Source organism: Giraffa tippelskirchi, chromosome 2, assembly GCF_054371585.1.
Source record: "Giraffa tippelskirchi isolate mGirTip1 chromosome 2, T2T-mGirTip1v1.2.pri, whole genome shotgun sequence".
NCBI classification, from domain to species: Eukaryota; Metazoa; Chordata; class Mammalia; order Artiodactyla; family Giraffidae; genus Giraffa; species Giraffa tippelskirchi.
In genome coordinates, this window is record NC_137276.1 from 184,310,646 (window position 1) to 184,329,382 (window position 18,737).

The 18,737-nt window shown below is 36.7% G+C and overlaps 1 long non-coding RNA gene across 4 annotated transcripts in view; it reads left to right on the forward strand.

Moving 5' to 3' along the window:
* LOC145526705 (uncharacterized) overlaps positions 1-18,737 on the forward strand; it is a 146,776-nt gene that overhangs the window by 95,952 nt on the left and 32,087 nt on the right. Inside the window, exon 4 of one of the 4 annotated variants that reach the window (XR_014069113.1) lies at positions 14,020-14,217. The exons of 2 other annotated variants lie outside the window; for them this stretch is intronic. This is a non-coding gene — a long non-coding RNA (uncharacterized LOC145526705). Of the gene's footprint in view, positions 1-14,019; positions 14,218-18,737 lie in introns of those variants that run through there. One more of the 4 variants, XR_014069104.1, reaches the window with a different exon arrangement.

Sequence of the window (18,737 nt, forward strand, 5' to 3'; positions counted from 1 at the left end):
ACCCTAAACTATCTAAGCTTTAGGTCCTGTAAAACTTCATATTCTGCTGCCTAAGAAAAAAGAGCAAAATCATAAAATCATAGGACTTTTCCATGTTTAATCTAGATACAGATGATTACTTCCACCAATGTGTTTTAAAGGAACAATGGAAAATAGAAGAAATTTGGTTTAATTATGTCACAAATCAAACTTGTTCAGTATACTCTATCCTCTGAACATTTTCTTATGAAAGATTTGAATCAGATCTCTTAGGTCTAGTGCATGACATTCTACTTGGGGTAGAACTTGGGGTCCTATTGCAATCCTAATTCATGAAAAAATCTATCCAGCCCCTGCTGGAACTGCCCCTACTGAGTTATCTCTGTTCTCCTGTCTGGATAGATCCAGATGTTTTTTTTTTTTTTAATTGGAAAGTAAAACAGAGAAGTATATTATTAAAAAAAATGTCTAGGCTATGTATGGAATCTGACAGGTGAGTCCTTTTTTTTTTTTTTTAAGTCATTTATTTGTTACAGTTAGATAGAGTTAAGATGATCTCCAGGTAATTCCAGTCATAAAGAAAAGAAAATGCTTGTCTCATCACTCAGGCAAAAATTCATTTATTAGTGATATAAGAATTTTCAAAAACAAGAGTGTTTTCCTATTTTGTACAGAAAGGTCATACTTTGTAAACCTTTATAATACCATCCAAAAGTGTTTGTCTTTTCAAAGATATACTTATTGTTACAGGATTAAAGAGGAGGAAAACACTTACCATTAGGCTGTTTTATATACCTCTGACAATATTAACAGTAGTAATTAAATGGCTTTCTGTATTTCAAAAGTAAATCAGAGATATTAAGAAGGATTGAAGATTAGGTTTGGAATTCTATCTATAACATGAAAAAATTAGACCACAGGGTATTTTTAAGGTCTTGACTAAAATATACCCTATTTTGATTATGTATATTTACACAATAAATTCATTAATTTAATCAAGATGAGGGAAAAAAAAAATCAAGCATTAAGTGACTTAAAAGATTTTGGTTTTTTCCAATACAAATTTGTTGATTTTTCTTACTATTATCAATGATGCTAGAGATCACTCTTTGAAGTGAAAATAATGCATTTTGCAATAATAATATAGCAAGTAATCTAAGTTGTATTAGTGCTCTTGTTTTGCATTATCTAACTTAAATTTTGGTCTATAAGAGAAGTATCTTTTTTTTTTTAATTTTCAAATCTCTGTTAAACATCTGTGTTCCTGAAATTCATTTGTAAACAACATTTATTCACAGGTATATTAGAAAAGTGATTAGGAAAGCAGGCTTTGGAATGATACGTAACTAGGTGGGATTTCTGATTCTGTTATTATCACTAAGTCACTTACCTTCTTTCAGCTTCTATTTTAGCATATGGAAATAAAGAAATGATAGCTACCAATAGTCTGTTGTTGTCAGGTTAAAATAGTATATAAAATATGTAAAATGTTAGAATAGCTATCACGTTGTAAGCATTAATTACATAATAGCTATTACTACTCTTCTTACTGTATCATTCTCTCCTCAATTATTTTAAAATAAAATTTTATTTTCATGATTTGGGGGCACATTTCTATAATTTATTATTTAATGGAAAGATCTGTGCTTCAAAGTACTCATGAAAATGTGAATAATTTTCGATAAGCAAACTAAAAATGTATGTGAAAATAATATTTCACGTTTCTTTTTAAAAACACCATTTTGTTTGAATTCAATTTCCCAAATTCTCCATAACAGACTTTCTCCAGTTTTTGCTTGGTGGAGACTTGTCCTAAATGACCATTGTAAGAAAGATTGTCTCTATAGCAGAGAGTTCAGGTCAAACTCAAATCTTTATTTGAAAATAGTAAAGGTTACATAGAGAATTTAAATCATGTGGAAAGGGCATGGTAAGAAAGGGTAACACTGTGAAGTTATCTTTCCATTTGACTTAAAGGTCAGTGATAGGGCAAGAATTCCTTCTTTATCCCAGCCAGGAAAGACCATTCTGATACTGTGGTATGTGGAAGTTAATGGATTTTTAGATGTGAACTGGACTCTTGGGCTGAAAGGATAGGAGATGGAGAAAGGGGATAGGAGACAGAGAAAGAGCAGAGGGACATATTAAAAATTCAGCATTTTAAATGGACAAATGGAACTTCATTTACTGTAAAAGAGAACCAAGATCCTGTAAAGTGATCCTTTAGCTATCAGATTCTCTCTAATTTAGACACTGTAGATAAACAAAACTTCTTTATGTGTAAAACATTATTGAAAAAGTACACAGTCATTTCAAATGTAATTTTGGAGGTTGATAAGTAATATTATTTTGTTTTTGATAAAACCTGAAAGTTTGAGAGTCAAATTTATAGCCATTGTCAGCATTTTAAAAATTACTGTGTTTTCCATATGAAGATAGATTTTTTTAAATGTGATTAAGACTTTACTCTCTATATTCTGTTTTTTAGTTATAATTTTAACACCACTTTATGTTTTGGTTTGTTACAATGATTTTCTATTTTTAGCTGGATAATTTTCCCTTCCGTTTTCAGTAGAATTTGGTCAGTTGATGTGTATATATATCTAGATCACTTCACGGATTAGAGAAGGTGAAACTCCAGGCCCTATGTGTGGTTCATTAGGCTTCTTTCTTAACCAGACCACTGACAGACTGAATGTCCATGGTTTATTTTCTTCATAGTTCATAAATTACTAAATATTGTTGTAACCACTTGAGTCTGGATTTACATTCCATTCTCTAAATAAGATGATTACAGAATGGTGATTTGCCAATGAATAATTACTGTTGAAAGGCTTTTTGAGATTTCAAAAGATTCAGAAAATGTGTTTTTAAAATTAAGATGAGTGTTTTCAGACCTTTAAAAAATGTGGACTCTCAGTTCTTGAATGTGAGTAAGATAAAGTTAAATGCTATCTATGAAAAAGGGCAGACCAAATTATAGATGCTCTGGCTTTGTGAGAGGAATTACATTTCAGAAGAATTTGTTTGAAAGAGAATCCTTTATAATATATTTCTAAAGAATCAGAAATTGAGTCAAAAGGAAAACATCAACTACCAATAAAACCTTTTATTTAAAAATTATAACAAGTGTATTATATTTTTCTGTTTCTTTCTGAATTACAATTAAGGATCAAACCTGAACACTGAAGGAGCTAAGTACACAATGTTCTAAGTTCAGAGAGACTGCCACAGTGGGGGCAAACACTCTTTTGTCCCCATTTGGACTTAAGGGACTTCAGAAATGGTCTTACAACCCTTAACATCACCCTAAACGCAAATAAATAGGAAAGGAGGACTGGAGAGATAGGAAACTAAAGCCTTTGAGCCCAGGAGAATTCAAGGTGATAGAACAAAGAAGACAACCTCAAGAGATATATCTGTTTAGCCAGCAGACTTGCTGACCTGCTCTGTATTAGTTAAACAAAGGACAAGGACTGAAAAGGAGTTGCTGGAGTCAAGAGTGAAGGAAGTTATGTTCCTCCTCACAGTTCCCATTTCAAACTGGATAGAGAGGAAGTTTGCCTGAATCAAGTAAACACTAAGAAAGTCACCTGGGCTCTGTCTTCTTGATTTTTCACTCAAGATAAATATACATTGCCTGAATGTAGCCCAGCAACAAGTGGTGGAGTAGAGCTCTTCCACCTCAGGAAATTGGAAGGCCCTTTTTCATCCTCTCCAAAGAACCCACACATATATTCTAGGGGAGAGTTAAGGCTCGGATGGCTGCCACACATAGTCATTTCTCTTTGTGTGAATGTCCTGAAATGCACTGCCAGTTCCAAAAAGTGAATTTTATTTTGTGGTCTAAATTGGCACCATGTCAATATGAGTCAAAGGAGTATAAGCATTAGAGAAGAGATATTTGCTGTCTCAGTGATCATCACACCAAGAGAGCCACAGCATAATAATGGATTACAGCTGGAAGAACAGCAAGACAAAATCATTTTCTAAGAGATACTTCAGGATAACTGAAAGTCATCAAGAGGGGAGGCAAAAGCTAGGATACTAGAGGAATTTCAAGTCTTTGCAAGGCAGCTATGCTCACCACTCTAGCACCAATGATCCAAGTTATTTGAAGACTTGTACCTGTACTTGTGCTCAGTCGCTCAGTCCTGTCTGACTCTTTGCAACACTATGGACAATAGCCCACTAATCTGTCCACGGGATTTTCCAGGCAAGAATACTGGAGTCGGTTGTTGTTTCCTACCCCAGGGAATCTTCCCCACACAGAGATTCAACCCACATCTCTTGCATCTCCTGCACTGGCAGCCGAATTGTTTCTTACTAACACAACCTGGGAAGACCTATACCTAGAGCCAACATTAAAAGCAGTCCAGCTTTTAGCCAGATTAATATAAATCCTTACACTGTAGGTCGTTTATCTCAATTTTCATTATTGAAAACAAAAACCTTGTTTTCAGAAAAAAAAAACAAACATATATATAAGGTATTGATGAATCTGGGTCCAGATCAAAAGCATATGTATGAAATTTTGGGACCAGACATAGGCAATTACAAGTTTTTCCTGGCAGGTTGTGGGGAGAGGAAGAGGCTACCTTCCCCATCCTAGACTTGGTAAGATATCAGCCAATTGTGCTTCTTTGGAAGAATTGTAGGCATGCACTTAGACACTCTTTTTAGTCATACCTGCCTTTCTAGCCCAGACACCTCCATTTGGATACCTTCTTATTGAGAAGTCCACAACTACGTCCAGCTGATTAACATCAATATTGGTAAATATTAAAATATGTACACACAACTCCAGTTAAACATGAAACACAATGCAAATTCTGATTGCAATACATCCTACAAAATACCTGAACTGTCCTTCTCAAAACTATAAAGGTCATCAAAAATAAGTCTCTAACAGCCAAAAAGTAAAGGAGATATGAGTAGTAAATGTAATGTGGTATCCATGAAGGAATTTTGGAAAAGAAAAAGAACTTTAGGTAAAAAACTGGAGATATATGAACAAGGTAGAGTCTTTTAGTTCAGTTCAGTCCCTCAGTCATGTCCAGGTCTTTGACTACAGCATGCCAGGCTTCCATGCCCATCACCAACTCCTGGAGCTTGCTCAAACTCATGTCCATTGAGTCGCTGATGCCATCAAACCATCTCATCCTCAGGCATCCTCCTCTTATTCTGCCTTCAATATTTCCCAGCATCAGGGTCTTTTATAATGAGTCAGCTCTTCTCATCAGGTGGCCAAAGTATTGGAGCTTCAGCTTCAGCACCAGTCCTCACAATGAATATTCAGTACTGATTTCCTTCAGGACTGACAGATTAGATCTCCTTGCAGTCCAAAGTACTCTCAAGAGCCTTCCCCAAGACCACAGTTCAAAAGTATCAGTTTTTCAGTGCTCGGACTTTTTTTAAGGTCCAACACTCACATATATACATGGCTCGCTGGAAAAACCATAGCTTTGACTAGATGGACCTTAGTGGGTAAAGTAATGTCTCTGCTTTTTAATATGCTGTCTAGGTTCAGTTCAGTTCAGTTCAGTTGCTCACTTGTGTCTGACTCTTTGTGACCCCATGAACTACAGCACGCCAGGCCTCCTTGTCCATCACCAAATCCCAGAGTTTACACAAACTCACGTCCGTTGAGTCAGTGATGCCATCCAAACATCTCATCCTCTGCCGTCCCCTCTGTCGTCCCCTTCTCTCCCCACCTTTAACCTTTCCCAGCATAAGGGTCTTTTCAAATGAGTCCGCTCTTTGCATCAAGTGGCCAAAGTATTGGAGTTTCAGCTTCAACATCAGTCCTTCCAAGGAATATTCAGGACTGATTTCCTTTAGGATGGGCTGGTTGGATCGCCTTGCTGTCCAAGGGACTCTCAAGAGTCTTCTCCAACACCACAGCTCAAAAGCATCAATTCTTCGGCACTCAGCTTTCTTTATACTCCAACTCTCACATCCATACATGACTACTGGAAAAACCACAGCCTTGCCTAGACGGACCTTTGTTGGCAAAGTAATGTCTCTGCTTTTTAATATGCTGTCTAGGTTGGTCATAACTTTCCTTCCAAGGAGTAAGTGTCTTTTTATTTCATGGCTGCAATCACCATCTTCAGTGATTTTGAAGCCCCCCAAAATAAAGTCTGCCGCTGTTTCTACTGTTTCCCCATCTATTTGCCATGAAGTGATGGGACAAGATGCCATGACCTTTGTTTTCTGAATGTTGAGCTTTAATCCAACTTTTTCATTCTCCTCTTTCACTTTCATCAAGAGGCTCTTTAGTTCTTCTTCACTTTCTGCCATAAGAGTGGTGTCATTTGCATATCTGAGGTTATTGATATTTCTCCCAGCAATCTTGATTCCAGCTTGTGCTTCCTCCAGCCCAGCGTTTCTCATGATGCACTCTGAATGATTGAATGTGAAGTCACTCAATTGTGTCTGACTCTTTGCAACCCCATAGACTATAGCCTACCAGGCTCCTCCATCCATGGGATTTTCCAGGCAAGAGTATTGGAGTAGGTTGCCATTTCCTTCTCCAGGGGATCTTCCTGACACAGGGATCGAACCCAGGTCTAAGTTAAATAAGCAGGGTGACAATATACAGCCTTGTCCTACTCCTTTTCCTATTTGGAAACTGTCTGTGGTTCCATGTCCAGTTCTAACTGTTGTTTCCTGACCTGCATACTAATTTCTCAAGAGGCAAGTCAGGTGGTCTGGTATTCCTATCTCTTTCAGAATTTTCCACAGTTTATTGTGATCCACACAGTCAAAAGCTTTGACATAGCCTGGTATTCCCATCTCCTGAAGAATTTTCCAGTTTGTTGTGATCCACCCAAAGCCTTTAGCATAGTCAATGAAGCAGAAGTAGATATTTTTCTGGAATTCTGTTGCTTTTTCTGTGATCCAACTGATGTTGGCAAGTTGTCTCTGGTTCCTCTCCCTTTTCTGAATCCAGCTTGCACATCTGAAATTTCTTGGGTCATGTGCTGTTGAAGCCTAGCTTGCAGAATTTCAGCATTACTTTGCTAGAGTGTGAAATGAGTGCAATTGTGCAGTAGTTTGAACATTCTTTGGCATTGTCTTTCTTTGGGATTGAAATGAAAACTCACCTTTTCCAGTCCTGTGGCCACTACTGAGCTTTCCAATTGCTGGCATATTGAGTGCAGCACCATCTTTTAGGATTTGAAATAGCTCAACTGGAATTTCATCACCTTCACTAGCTTTGTTCATAGTGATGTTTCCTAAGGCCCACATGACTTTGCCCTCCAGAATTTCTGGCTCTAGGTGAGTGATTACACCATGTGGTTATCTGGGTCATGAAAATCTTTTTTGTACAGTTCTTCCATGTATTCTTGCCACCTCTTCTTAATATCTTCTTCTGCTGCTAGGTCCATACTGTTTCTGTCCTTTATTGTGCCCATCTTTGCATGAAATGTCCCCTTGATATCTCTAATTTTCTCAAAGAGATCTCTAGTCTTTCCTATTCTATTGTATTTCTATTTCTTTGCATTGGTCACTTCAGCAGGCTTTCCTATCTCTCCTTACTATTCTTTGGAACTCTGTATTCAGATGGATATATCTTTCCTTTTCTCTTTTGCCTTTTTCTTCTCTTCTTTTCTCAAGTATGTTTAAGACCTCCTCAGACAGTCATTTTGCCCATTTTGCATTTCTTTTTCTTGGGGATGGTTTTGATCACCACATTCTGTACAATGTTAGGAACCTCCATCCATTGTTGTTTAAGGACTTTGTCTATCAGATCTAATCTCTTGAGTCTGTTTGTCACTTCCACTGTATAATCAAAACTGAAAATGTGTGAACAAAGTATAGTCTTTAGTTAATAATTATATGCCAATATTGCTTAATAAATTGGAATAAATGTGCCATAATGGTATAAGATTTTAATAATAGTGGAATTTGTATGATAGATTTTGTACTATTTTTATAATTTCCCCAAATCTCCAACTGTTCTAAAATTTAAAGGTTAATTTTACAAAAGGTTTAAAAAAAAAAAATCAGTGAAAAAAATGAAAAGTTAAAAAGATGTGAAATGCATGCCACATCCCTTTAGTGTCAGTATCCAGAAGTTATTTGTGTTATTTCAGCTCATATTTCATCTAACAGATTTTGGTTATTCAGTCTTACCTAATTGCAAATTTAGGATATGAGCATACTTGAAAATATTTCCTTGCTAATAAGCAAAGAAAATAAAGTAAAGAAAATGGATTTTGGAAAAATTCTAAGTTTATCCCACAATTCTATGAGATTATTATTCTATTAGCATAAATTTGTATAAGATAGAAAAAAATCCACAATGAAGAATTTTAAAAGCTTCTGAAGAATACTCTCAGTAAGAAGACTGAGTTCCAAAGAATTGATGCTTTTGAATTGTGGTGCTGGAGAAGACTCTTGAGAGTTCCTTTGACTGCAAGGAGATCAAACCAGTCAATCCTAAAGGAAATCAACCATGAATACTCATTTGAAGAACTGTTGATGAAGCTGAAGCTCCAATACTTTGGCTACCTGATGCAAAGAGCTGACTCATTGTCAAAGATTCTGATGCTGGGAATGTTTGAATGTTAAAGGAGAGGAGGGCAGCAGAGGATGAGATGGTTAGATAGCAGATAGCATCACCAATTCAGTGGACATGAATTTGAGTAGACTCCAGGAAATAGTAGCAGACAGAGGGGCCTGGCGTGCTGTAGTCCATGAGGCCAGAAATAGTTGCACACAACTTAGCTACTGAACAACAACAACAAAGGAACATGATATTTAGTTACCTAGATTAAAAACTGAGTAATGCCTGTAATGTTTCAGAATAATAACTCTAGGTAATAAAACAAGATTATTTTCAAATCTAAATAGGAATAATAGAGAATATGAGCTCTGAGTAGCTCAAACTGTTCTATAAGGAAAATGATGCTAAACATATTACAGGAGATGATGGTGAGAAGGAAAGTGTCAAGGTGCTGACTGCTTGATAATGTCAAAACGAAATACAGATTGCTAAATACTACCAACAAAAGACCCAGTGAAAGGCCAAGCAGAAAAGGCAGAAGGGGTGGTCACTCCTGGGAAGTTTCAAGAGCTTTTTGCCAAAGTGGTGTTGAGTTACCCACATAGAATATGAGTCCTGTTTTATAGAATCATAAGTCAGAGGAAGGCTGTGGACCAAAGTCAGGCTGACTATAAGAGAACAAATCTTTTGAAGAATAAATTTGTTACTACATGAGAGACTATTTAGGTAAAAAATGAATAGGCTCTTACTAGAAAGGCAGGTAAATAGGTCAATAGGGAAGAATTTTAAGTGATAGAGAAACACACAGCTCTGATTCTGTCTTTTGCGGTCTTTTTTCACATAGTTAGAGACTTGAGAGGAATTTCCTGTAGTACTTTTGTAACTTCCTCAGTTCTGTCTCGTCGCAATAAAAATTTGAAGTGACAGATGAACCAGTGTTACAGCTCTCAGACGGACCAGTGTTACAGCTCTGTGTTACAGCTCAGTTTTATTTAGAAAGTAAAGGAAAATACATCCTCGATGTGTGAGGGCATGCTGACCCAAAGGACGAGAAGAGAGCCCCTCCTCTCCCTGCACCAGGCCAATTTTGGCCCCTCTTTTTGTATGTTTTTTTTCTCCTCCCCCTGAGCCTGCCCTATGTAAATTGGGCCAGCCAGGAGTGCTGTTTGTTTTACCTGAGGTCCTCACTCCAGTCCTCGGACCTTCCTTTGTTCTATTTTTGAGGGTTTTCCCCTTCCTTGTCTTTTAGCCACCGCCATTCTAGACTCGTTTTTCCTATTCTAACTACCTAACACTTACAAATTATGGGACAAAATTATTGCTTGGAGACCATGTGAGCAACCAATTGGCTGAAGGCAGTGATATTATCACATCCTCTGGCATTAATTTGGCTAGGATGACTTCCCACTGTGACTTCAGGCTTGTAACTTCCTATTGTCTTGAAAGAACAAAGAGTGGCCCCAAACTATGCAGAAAAATTTCTGAAATCTTCAATCAAAGAGGAGTTTGTGAGGGTGTACTTGAAGTGAAAGAGATTAGCCAAGGAGTTTAAGAAATATTTGTTTCAGGGCTCTCATTTCATAAATAATAGTTTTCTTTGATCTTGGACAAAGTATAAAATTCTTTCCCTTTGCATCTGTTTCCATCCAAAGTAGGGATTCTGAGCAAAATAACATTCATAAAAGGAAATTAGGCTCTATGGACAGATAATCACTATGCAAATCTAGGTTTAATAGCTCTAATATAGCTTCTATTATTGGGAACTGTGTAGAATTCAGTGATATTATAATAGAGTTATTGATAGTAGCAGCCTAAGTACAATTAATATTTTTGGTCATTTTGAATTTTAGTTTAACTATTTCAGAAATGATTTCAGGAACTGACTTTGATTTACTTTTCTTGAGCCAAAAATACAGCTGGAATATTATTAAAAGACATCATCAAACATTATTATTATGAGATGTTGTATATCCCATTATTGTATGCTCCTGTACATCCTAATACAGTAAATCAATTTTTGTAAAGACTTAACTTGCATTAAATATATAATGCATTAAAATATATAATATCTTTTTATCTTCCATCCTTGTGCATACTGTTTGATAAAGATTGGGTATTTCATGACTCCTCTTCTCCCAAATTTTATAATTTGTACTCTCTGGCTGGAGGGATTGAATTTGTTTGAGGTAAACCTATTTAATGGAGGTTTTCAGTGTGAGTCTAGATTCAGTCTTGTTCTTGGGATGAGTGCTACATAGCTGCAGGCCTGTCAGTTGAGTGTGGCTGTTTAATTACCAACTCAGCTGTACTTTCAGACTAGGTGTAGTGGCAATCACTCTCTAAGTCCAGCGTCTTTCAACTTTCTTTTCCTTTATATATTGTCTTGCAATTTTCTTTATGTATGCTTATATATACACATATATGTATTTATTTGTGTACATAAATAGGTGCATAAGTATGTTCACAAATATGTGTGTGTGTGTTTAGAGGAGACTAAAGTTGATTGACTAGAGTAACTGATCAACAAAACGTAATATGATATTACCTATTCTAATTATTATTAATTTTGGTAATTTGGATTTAAGAAAATACTTGTTTTTTAAAATAAGTAACACTATGAAAAATGATGATTAAGTGGACTAGAGAAAATGAATTCTATAGAATATAAAAGTTACTTCTTATGCCCTTACAAAGAGATTGGAACTTACAAGATAACTTAAGATAATTATCTCACACTGATCTTCAAGAAGATTTCCTTTTTATCCCAGCTTTTGAGATATACTTGACAGATACAGTTGTAAGATATTTAAAGACTGCAATAAGATCCCCTGGAGGAGGAAATGGCAACCTACTCCAGTATTTTTGCCTGGGAAATCCCATGCACAGAGGAGCCTGGCGGGCTACAGTTCAAAAGGTTGCAAAGAGTCCTCAGACATGACTGAGAGACTAAGCACACACACACATACACAGACACACACACATGATGTGTTAACTAACTCAATGAGGGGGGATACTTTCATATTACCCCTCACCGAGTTAGTTAACACATCCATCACCTCACACATCCATCACCTCACATGTTTAACTTTTTTTGCTTCTTTTTTTTCCCCCTTTTTTTCTTTTGATGTGAACTTTTAAGTTCTTATTTCTTAGTAAATTCTAATTATGCAATACAGTGTTATCAACCGTGGTCACTGTGTTATATATTAAATCTTCAGACCTTATTCATCTTATAACTGAAAGTTTGCACACTTTTACCAACTTCTCCCTATTCCCAACCCCCAAGCTCCAGCAACCCCAATTTTCTACTATGTTTCTGAGTTCATTTTTTTTTTTTCAAGATTCCAAATATAAGTGCAATACCATATGATATTTGTCTTTGTCTGGCTTATTTCACTTAGCATAATGTCCTCCAGATTTACATATGTTGTCACAAATGACAGGATTTCCTTCTTTTTATAAGGCTGAATAATATTACATTGTATATATGTATAATGGCAACCCACTCCAGTACTCTTGCCTGGAAAAATCCCATGGACGGAGGAGCCTGGTAGGCTGCAGTCCGTGGGGTCGCGAAGAGTCGGACACAACTGAGCGACTTAACTTTCACTTTTCACTTTCATGCATTGGAGAAGGAAATGGCAACCCACTCCAGTGTTCTTGCCTGGAGAATCCCAGGGATGGTGGAGCCTGGTGGGCTGCCGTCTATGGGGTTGCACAGAGTCAGACACAACTGAAGCAACTTAGCAGAAGCAGCATATACATATAACAAGGAGCTTCCCTAAAACACAAAACAATTCATTTGCTTCAATTGTATAGAGCAAGTCCTTAATAATCCCTAAAATAGATGTAGTTTTAAAGAAGCAAATATAAGAAATAATTGTAATTTACTAATGTAATCTATGTATATCCAAATTAATCTGACATTTCTGATCTCTTACAAGTTTATGGTTTTAGTTCTTCTTTAAGTATTCTCTCAGGTAATAGAAAAATCTTCTTTAATCATCTTCATATTCTGTATTTTTTATTGCAAAATGGAAGAAGTAATTTTTATATTAGAATGAAAAATTCTATTTTCATTAAAAAATAGAAGTGTAAAGCAATGTCCCCTTGTTCTTGCATTCTAAAGTCAAGGCAAATATCTAGAAGAAGAAATGAAGAGAAGATTATATAGCATAATAATATTCAGTCATAGTGCATTATCACTTTTGCCTCTATTACTTCCCATAGTTATAATAACTAACAAAATATCTGACTTATCTTACATATTTCCTGATGGCTCAACATTAAAGAAACTGCTGTCAATGCAGGAGACATGGGTTCATCCCAGGGTGGGGAAGATCCCCTACAGAAGGAAATGGCAATACATTCCAGTGTTTTTTGCCTGGGAATCCATTGACAGGGGAGTTTGGTGGTCTATAGTCCATGGAGTCTCAGAGTCAAACACAGCTTAACGACTGAGCACTCATGCATACAATATGTATTTGAATCTATGCTGTATCTTCCACTCTTCTTTATAGTAATTCTTAGCTACAAAGTCTATTCTTTAATTTTAATCATTACAGTAAAATAACACATGTAAAAGAAAGTATAAAGGGGAAAGGTGAATAATATTATTATAAGTGACTTAGAGGCAAATTACCCATTCGGCAGATGGCTACCAACAATCCCTTTGATCTCTCATCAAGATTTGGATGCTATTTTCCCTCTCTTGAATCGTTGCTAGTCCTATGACTTGTTTTGACCAGGAGAAAGAGGCAAAAGTCATCTTGTGCAAGTTCTGGTGCATGGCTGTTCTTTACCAGGCATAGCACCTTTCATTTTCATTCTCTTGTGATCCAGCCACAAAGTGAAAAAGCTATGGGCAAGATTACTGTGACAAAAGAGAAAAGGCCCAAAGCAGCCTACACAGGTATTCCAGTTACCACAAAAGAGGTGCCATGAGTGTGAATGAAGCCATTTTGAATGTGCTATCCCAGTCACGTTCTGCAGAAGTTAGCCAAAGAAGTGCTTTGTATTTTTAGCCAAACCCCATGGCAGAGAAAGAAAGCTAAGTCAACTAACTGAAAAAAAAGTAATAGGAAGCAAGAAATAGTAAATTATTGCCATTATAAGTCACTAGATTTTGGATTCATTTGTTACATGGGAATTCAGAATTGAAACATGGTTTCTTTGAGAATATACATTCTTTTCAAGAATAAGACTTTTTTTTAAATTGAAATATAGTTAATTTGTGATATGTTAGTTTCAAGAGTAGCAAAGTGATTCAGTTACACACACATACAGACACTTATATATTCTTTTTTCATATTCTTTCCCATTATAGGTTACTATAAGATATTGAGTATAATTCCCTATACAGTTATAGCAGGTCCCTGTTGTTTCCATATTTTATATATGCCTGTGTGTGTGCTAAGTCACTTCAGTCGTGTCTCTTTGTGTCCCTATGAACTGTAGCCTGCCAGGCTCCTCTGTCCATGGGATTCTACAGGCAATAATAATTGGTTTCCCATTTCCTCCTCCAGGGGATCTTCCTGACCCAAAATGGAACCTTCATCTTCTGCGTTGGCAGGTGGGTTCATTACCACTAGCATCAACTGGGAAGCCTATTTTATACATAGTAGTGTCTAGATCTGATAGACAGAGTGCCTGATGAACTATGGACAGAGGTTCGTGACACTGTACAGGAGACAGGGATCAAGACCATCCCCAAGAAAAAGAAATGCAAAAGAGGAAAATGGCTGTTGGAGGAGGCCTTACAAATAGCTGAGAAAAGAAGGGAAGTGACAAGCAAAGGAGAAAAGGAAAGATATATCCATTTGAATGCAGAGTTCCAAAGAAAGCAAGGAGAGATAAGAAAGCCTTCCTCAGTGATCAATGCAAAGAAATAGAAGAAAACAACAGAATGGAAAAGACTAGAGATATCTTCAAGAAAATTAGAGATACCAAAGGAACATTTCATGCAAAGATGGGCTCAATAAAGGACAGAAATGCTATGGACCTAACAGAAGCAGAAGATATTAAGAAGAGGTGGTAAAAAAACACAGAACTGTACAAAAAGATCTTCACGACCCAGATAATCACAATGGTGTAATCACTCACCTAGAGCCAGACATCCTGGAATGTGTAGTCAAGTGGGCCTTAGGAAGCATCACTATGAACAAAGCTAGTGGAGATGATGGAATTCCAGTCAAGCTATTTCAAATCCTGAAAGATGATGCTGTGAAAGTGCTACACTCAATATGCCATCAAATTTGGAAAACTCAGCAGTGGCCACATGACTGGAAATATCAGGTTTCATTCCAATCCCAAAGAAAGGCAATGCCAAAGAATGCTCAAACTACTGCACAATTGCACTCATCTCACACACTAGTAAAATAATGCTTAAAATTCTCCAAGCCAGGCTTCAGCAATACGTGAACCGTGAACTTCCAGGTGTTCAAGCTGATTTTAGAAAAGGAAGAGGAACCAGAGATCAAATTGTCAACATCCGACGGATCATTGAAAAAGCAAGAGATTTCCAGAAAAAACATCTATTTCTGCTTTATTGACTATGCCAAAGCCTTTGACTGTGTGGATCACAATAAACTGTGGAAAATTCTGAAAGAGATGGGAATACCTGACCACCTGACCTGCCTCTTGAGAAACCTGTATGCAGGTCAGGAAGCAACAGTTAGAATTGGACATGGAACAACAGACTGGTTCCAAATAGGGAAAGGAGTATGTCAAGGCTGTATATTGTCACCTTGCTTATTTAACTTATATGCAGAGTACATCATGAGAAATGCTGGGCTGGAGGAAGCACAAGCTGGAATCAAGATTGCCGGGAGAAATATCAAAAACCTCAGATATGCAGATGACACCATCCTTATGCCAGAAAGTGACGAAGAACTAAAGAGCCTCTTGATGAAAGTGAAAGAGGAGGGTGAAAAAGTTGGCTTAAAGCTCAACATTCAGAAAACTAAGATCATGGCATCCGGTCCAATCACTTCATGGGAAATAGATGGGGAAACAGTGGCTGACCTTGTTTTTGGAGGCTGCAAAATCACTGCAGATGGTGATTGCAGCCATGAAATTAAAAGACGCTTACTTCTTGAAAGGAAAGCTATGCCCAACCTAGACAGCATATTGAAAAGCAGAGACATTACTTTGTCAGCAAAGGTCTGTCTAAGCAAGGCTATATTTTTTCCAGTGGTCATGTATGGATGTGAGAGTTGGAGTATAAAGAAAGCTGAGCACTGAAGAATTGATGGTTTTGAACTGTGGTGTTGAAGAAGACTCTTGAGAGTCCCTTGGATTGCAAGGAGATCCAACCAGTCCATCCTAAAGGTAATCAGTCCTGAATATCCATTGGAAGGACTGATGCTAAAGCTGAAACTCCAATATTTTGGCCACCTGATGCGAAGAGCTGACTCATTTGAAAAGACCCTGATGCTCGGAAAGACTGAGGGCAGGAGGAGAAGGGGACGACAGAGGATGAGATGATTGGATGGCATCACTGACTCAATGGACATGGGTTTGGGTGGACTCCGGGAGTTGGTGATGGACAGGGAGACCTGGCGTGCTGCGATTCATGGGGTTTCAAAGAGTCAGACATGACTGAGTGACTGAACTGAACTGAACTGTAGTGTCTATATATTTTTCCCAAACTTCTGATTTCTCTCTCTCTCCCCACTCCTGCTATCCCCTTTGGTAACCATAAGTTTATTTTCTACGTCTGTAAGTCTATTTCTGTTTTGTAAATAAATTCATTTGTATCATTTTTTAGATTTCAGATATAATTGATATCATGTGATCTTTGTCTTTGTCTGACTTACTTCATTTAATATGATAATCTCTAGGTCCACCTGTGTTGGTACAAATGGCATTCTTTCATTCTTTTTTATGCATATGTGTATATATATATATATATATATATATATATATATACATCACATTTTATTTATCCATTCATCCATTCATCTGACTATGGACAATAGGTTGCTTCCATGTCTTGTCTACTGTAAATAGTGGTGCTATGAACATTAGGAATTGGAAGTGTTAGTCGCTCAAGTCGTGTCTGACTCTTTGAGATCCCAAAGACTGTATCCTGCCCGGCTTCTCTGCCCATGGGGTTTTCCAGGCAAGAATACTGGAGTGGGTTGCCATTCCCTTCTCCAGGGAATCTTCCCAACCCAGGGATTGAGCCCTGGTTTCCTGCATTGCAGGCAGATTCTTTACCATCTGACTACCAGACAAAAATTTGTATTCATATATCTTTTCAAATTACAGTTTTCTCCAGATATATGCCCAAGTGTGGGATTACAGGATCCTACAGTAATTATATTTTTAGTTTTTTAAGGAACCTCCATGCTGTTGACCCTAGGAGCTGCACCAATTTACATTCTTATCAACAGTGTCGGAGGGGTTTTTTCTCTCCATATCCACTCCAGCATTTTTCTTTTTTTGGTAGACTTTTTATTGATGATCATTCTGACTGGTGTGAGTGAATACCTCACTGTAGTTTTGACTTGCTTTTCTCTAATAATTTGTGATACTGAGCATCTTTTCATATGCTTTTTAGCCATCTGTATGTCTTGTTTGGAGAAAAGTATTTTTAGGTGTTCTGCTCATTTTTAATAAGATATTTTATATTAAGCTGTATGAGCTATTTGTGTGTTTTGGAAATTAATCATTTGTTTGTAGTATCACTTGAAACTGTTTTCTCCCAAACCATAGGTTCCCTTTTGCTTTGTTCATAGTTTTCCCTTGCAATGCAAAAGCTTTTAAGTTTAATTAGGTCCTATTTATTTATTTTATTTTTATTACCCTAGGAAATGGATCCAAAAAGTTATTGCTGCAAGTTACATCAAAGAATGTTCTACCTATTTTCCAATAAGAGTTTTAAACTATCCAGTTTTAATTTAGGTTTTTAATCCATTTTGAGTTTATTTTTGTGTATGGTGTTAGAGAAAGTTCTAATTTCACTTTTTTTTTTAACATGTAACTGTCCAGTTTTCCCCTCACCACTAATTAAAGATACTCTCTTTTCTCCATTGTATATTCTTGCTGCCTTTGTCATAGATTAACTGACCATGGGTACATGGTTTTGTTACTGAGCTTTCTATCCTGTTCCATTGATATATAAATCTATTTTTGTGCCAGTACCATACTGGTTTGATTTCTATAGCTTTGCAGTCTGAAGTCATAGAGAGTGATTCCTTCAGCTTTGTTCTTTTTTTCTCAATACTGTTTTGGCCATTTGGAGTCTTTTGTGTTTCCATACAAATTAAAAAAAAAAATTTGTTCAGTGTAAGATTTTTGAACTAAATACTTTTTGTTACAAATAAAAAAGGCCAAGCTACCCCATCTATGTTCTCATGAATTGGAAATAAATATAGTTCAATTATGAGAGAACTTGGATTGATAAGTAACTACTAGAGTCTAGTAACTAGTCTAGAGTACTTTCAGCTGCAAGTAACAAGTTCCTTACTTACACTTGCTTAAAGTAATAAGGACATTAATCATGCCCAAGGCTGGACAAACAACACAGTATTGATAGACAAACTTAACAACATCTGCAAGCAACTATGTTCTTTTCATCATTCTGTGTATCATCCTCAACAAGTTACTCACTGTGTCATGAGTATAAGATGACTTATCAGAGATTCAGATATTACATTCATATTTAAGGCAAGAAAGATGATGTCATATACAGGCTTCTTTTTGACAGAAATTAAGTTTTTCTAGAAGCAGTTCTAATCAAATAGTAGTCATGTGCTGTGTTCCATTTGTCAGAACAGGGTCAGATGGCCATAACTGGCTCCAAAGGAAGCTGGTAAATTCCACATCTGGAAAAGGAATAAAAATTATCATGACAACTTAGTCTGGTTTTGCTTTATCATATGTGGAAGGACATCCATACTATTCTGAACAAAGCTGTATTCTATTAATAGTAACAAGAAATAGATGATGGTGGACAAGCAACCAAAAAGATATGGCATATTCAGTGAATTCATACTAGTACCCTATCATTCTGAGTTTGGAGGAAAATGCTTAATTTGCTTTCTTTTTAAATCAGTGAAAGATATTGCTTAAAGATCCCTGGCAACAATTAAAAGTCAATAAAAGAAAATTTCTGCTTCAGTTCAGTTCAGTCACTCAGTCGTGTCCAACTCTTTGTGACCTCATGAAATGCAGAACGCCAGGCCTCCCTGTCCATCACTAACTCCTGAAGTCACCCAAACCCATGTCCATTGTGTCA